Source organism: Jatropha curcas, chromosome 1 (assembly GCF_041381405.1).
Source record: "Jatropha curcas cultivar XTBG-Jc1 chromosome 1, XTBG_Jcur_1.0, whole genome shotgun sequence".
Lineage (NCBI taxonomy): Eukaryota > Viridiplantae > Streptophyta > Magnoliopsida > Malpighiales > Euphorbiaceae > Jatropha > Jatropha curcas.
Window position 1 is genome coordinate 25,196,924 of NC_143151.1, and position 4,789 is coordinate 25,201,712.

At 33.1% G+C, this 4,789-nt stretch overlaps 1 pseudogene; it reads right to left on the reverse strand.

Annotated features, from left to right (window-relative positions):
* Positions 1-1,806: 1,806 nt before the first annotated feature.
* Positions 1,807-4,493, reverse strand: LOC149499223 (acetylserotonin O-methyltransferase pseudogene; annotated as a pseudogene).
* Positions 4,494-4,789: the final 296 nt, after the last annotated feature.

Sequence of the window (4,789 nt, forward strand, 5' to 3'; positions counted from 1 at the left end):
ATGCTTTTTTCGTAGACAAATACAAGTAACATCTAATGAGTAATAATGCAAACAATTGATAACTTGCATGTAAGGTAGAAACAATTGATAAATTGTTAGGGCAGCCTGTACATGTGTCACAAATTCTAGCATAACTCTTTCTGCTTAAGTCTAATTCAGGTATTTCTAAATTCTATGGTTAGTTAACACGTTAGGGTAAAAATATGTCTTCTATGACTTCTCTGTAATATGTCGGTAAAGGAGTCAAATATTGAGCTAAAGTAGCAACTTCCAGTTTGCCCAGCTGTTGGTTTTCAGTTTGCACAGTTTATACCATTTTGGTCATATCTCTCAATTTATAAGGCCAATTTAGGTGATTCCAAATTCTATGGTTAGCTAACACATGAGGTACAAATATATCTCCTACCACCTCTCTGAAAGATGTGGGTAAAGTAGTCAAATATTGAATTAAAGTAGCAACTTCCAGTCTGCCCAGCTGTTGGTTTTCAGTTTGCACTGTTGTACTATTTTGGTCATATCTCTCAATTTATAAGGCCAATTTAGGTGATTCCAAATCATATGGTTAGCTAAAACATTAGGGTACAAATATGTCTTCTACCACATCTCTGAAATATGTTGGTAAAATAGTCAAATATTGAATTAAAGTAGCAACTTCCAGTCTGCCCAGTTGTTGGTTTTCAGTTTGCACAGTTTATACCATTTTGGTCATATCTCTCAATATATGAGGCAAATTTAGGTGATTCCAAATTCTATGGTTAGCTAACCCAATAGGGTACAAATATGTCTTCTACTAGCTCTCTTAAATATGTTGGCAAAGTAGTCAAATATTGAGCTAAAGCAGCACATTCCAGTCCGCCTAGATTTTGATTTCCAACCTGCACAGTTTGTACTATTTTGCATATCTTTCAATTTATAAGTCCAATTGAGGTGATTCCAAAGCTCATAGATAGCTAAAACACAAAGGAACAAATAATTCTTCTAAACCACTTCCTAATTCCATCGGTACACAGGTTTAAATTCAGGTTGAAGTTACTAGTCAGTTTTCCAATAAACCTGTTTCAGCATGAATTCAATATCCAATTCATTTATTCAATGCATCCCATGCTTAATCAACATTCTCAAACCTATTACTCAACATTCAGCAACGTATCTTATCACTATCATCACACTACACATATTCTCATGCAAGAAAATTTGTTAAACTAAAAGAGATATCAAACCTTCCACCAAAAGAGCTTTAACTCTTCTTCTTAGCTTCCTTTTGCTTCTACCTTTGAGTTCTCCTCTCCTATACATAATAACATCTTATTAATCATCCAAAATATCACTCAAATATGAAATTCAAGAAATTCAACTTACTTGGATAGAGTTGTAGGTTGAATTTAATGCTTGAAAGGTTGAATATTAAGGTAGAAATTGGAGGAAGATTTAGGAGAAGATGGAGAAGGTAAAGTGAAGGAAGAAGATGAAGGAGAAGATGGAAAAGGGAAAGTGAGTGGAATTTTCGGGTAACTTCTAAATTATCTCTAATTGTATGTTACAAATTATCAAATAGTACCTAACTTTTTAATATTTTACAATTTAATACCTAAACTTTATACTTTGTTTCAATTTGGTCCTAATCCTTATACTTTTATCTTTATGTTTCATTCAGTTAAGTCCAATGCAGTTAAGTATTTAATTTAAATCTCATTCTACCCCACTCTGGACTCTAATGGCTTAAACCAGGTTCTAGTTCGGCTCGACTCGACTCGACTCTGTGCAACGATTCGATTCAGTAAGATGTCACACCATATGCTTGTAGATTCATTGCAGTCTCCATATTGAACTCTCTAGAGGAGTTTCATTTACTAGATTTGACATGCTAACATTAGCTTGTGCTCTTTTTCTCTTTGCAGTCTCCATATCCTGACTTCCATTCAGGATATCCATGTAGTTTAAAACATATGTCCCTTGTATGTCCTCCCTTTTTGCAATGATTGCAATACCTATCTTCCTTCTAATTTGGCAAAATTTCTCCCATCCTGAATTTCTGATGATTGTTAAATCTGTTTGCATACATTATTGTTGAATGTTCATTTAAATATGGAAAAAGCACTCATATGATGACTCTGCTTTTAGTGTGTTAAAAACAATTGCAAGATGTAACGGGCTTCACTAGTAATGTTTCTGTGACTTGGGTGACAAGGTAAGTAAATAAGTCTGCCCGTTTTTTTCTCGAGGAGTTGCCTTTTTCTTTTTTCCATGCTAATCTTAAAGATTTGAAATGGAAAAAAACTTGCTTATATTTGGTCTACATGCCTATTCATGGAATAAACTTCTAAAAATAGAGATTTTTTAAAAATTGTTTCTATTTTATCGTTTCTTTTTACAACTGAATGGTTTGAAATATTACCGTTCCAAAAAAAAAAATTTTATTGATTTGGTTCATGGATGAGCCATAGACCAAGTTTAAGTGCCTTTTTCTTTTTCTATGAGTTGTCTTTTTCATCTTTCATGTTAATCTTAAAGATTTGAAATGGGAAAAACTTGCGTATATTTGGTCTATGTGCCTATCCATAGAATAAACTTCTAAAAATAGAGATTTTTTAAAAATCGTTTTCATTTTATCGTTTCTTTTTACAACTGAATGACTAGAAATATCACGTTCCAAATTAAAATTTCATTGATTTGGTTCACGGATGAACCATAGACTGAATTTAGGTGAGTCGCTTTGGTTTGGAATATTATTTTAAACCATGTTGAGTCTTTCATCGTATCAAGTCCGGATTATTAATAATCTTTGCTTCATTTTTTCTTAAAATTTTTTTTTAAAAAATACAAACACAAAATGCAAGCAAAAACTGACCATGAGCAAAGCAGCGTCAGCCTTTGGAACACTCTGAAACATGTCACCATCAACATGCCTAACACCATCACATTCTTCTGCAACATCCACAACGTGAGGAAGATCAATGTTAATGCCTTTAATCCAAGGACAAGCCTTAACCAACATGCTTAAAGCAGTCCCATTTCCTCCTCCAACATCTACCTAAGTTTTTATCTCTATACACCCTTCAACTATACCAGACACTGTTTTCCTAGCATTACAAGCCATCGCATCAATGATTAGATTGCTAAGGCCAGGGTTTTCTGCTGCATATTTCCGTACATCGTCGACGTGAGCTGCCTCAAACGCCTGGACCAAGTAACCGACGAGAGAGAGGTGTCTGTATATAACCTTTGGTCCCATCGGCGGTGAGTTGCTCTTTGAAAATATAGTGATGGACTAAGAACCGCATGATGCGGTGAAGAGAAGATGGAACACATCCAACAGTGGATGATAGGTCAGTTAACCACTGACCTATCACTTGATGGGCCCTTGATGGTTTTTAATAGCATTGGCTATTCCAAGCTCAAAAGCACACTTAACCGCTGCAATATTGCTAAACCCAATTATATATTTCCACGTTTCAATTTCTATCTGTGCTTCTTCTTCTTCTCTTTTTTCTCCCATTTTTGAATCTCTTTTTTTGTTTTTGGAAAAGCTTCAAAATAGAAAACGAAGATTGTGTTATTTTTGGGTAAAACGAGTTATGCCATGGTATGGTACCAAGGCTCCTATTTATAATGAATTGCCGTGGGACACGTTTAGGTTGGAATTTTAATTAATTATATTGTAAAAATTAATTATATTGTAAAATTATAAAATATTACTAAGGTTTTAACGCTACACGTCTTATTGCAATTTGAGCATTAGATTAGTTTTTTTTCGTATACAAAAGACGTCCAATGGAACTAGTAAATTAGACTTCCACTCTTGAGAGCATATTCAATATAACTATGGATTGCTCTAATTTATTGGCCACATTTAAAAAATTGAAAGTTAAAAATAAAAATTTTCTCCAATGCTATTGTCTATTTAGTCAGACTATGGTTTGTGAAATACAACTAGTTTGTCTCTGTCAGACTATAAGGTCATTCTGTCTAATTTTTGCATATTTTCCATTAAATACCTTATGAAATGATAAAAATACCCCTTTTATTTTAAAAAACATAAGGATGGACTAGTTGTATTTTTCAAATAATAAGGACTGCACAGTAATTTTTCTAGTATGATATTTTAATATCTCTCCTTCTCTTTTATTCACGTTTAAACTTCTTCTTAACGCTAAAACTAATTTCTTCTCTATGCTCAAGTGAAAAAATATGAATTGTGGTCGGTTGTCTATCTAACAAATTACCAACATAAGAGGTGCCAAGTATAGAGTGCAAAAAAAAAAAAAAAAAAAAAAGCCCTAGCAATTGGATCAATAAAGGAGCTAGGATCAAGATAGCCTTTTTTTTATTCTTCATTTTAATTCCTTTTCGGTCTTTTGTTTTAATTAGATTATTGTTGTATGTTCAGTATTCACAATCAAATAGCTCTAGAATTAATCTCAGAAACTAATGTGAAACCAGCTCTCAAGTTCCCCCTTCTTTCCTTTGAAGGGTTTACCTTTATTGCATATCATGTTTATTCCTAAATTTTTTAGAATTACCTACCATACGAACTAATTTTAACAGGATACTATTCTTCTAAGGCTAGCTCATCTCCTATTTGTTATTTGTTGTTCTGGCTTATAAAATCAATACTTTTCATATTTATTTTCAAGATTAAGCCACCTTAGGAAAGCAAAAGATTCAATTAGGCAACCATCGCTTGACAATCCAATAACAAAACTAGAAAGTAGAGAATATGTTTTAATTTACTGTATTTAGTTACAGGTTTAATTTTAACTAGGTGAAAGCCCACACATTGCATGAGTTG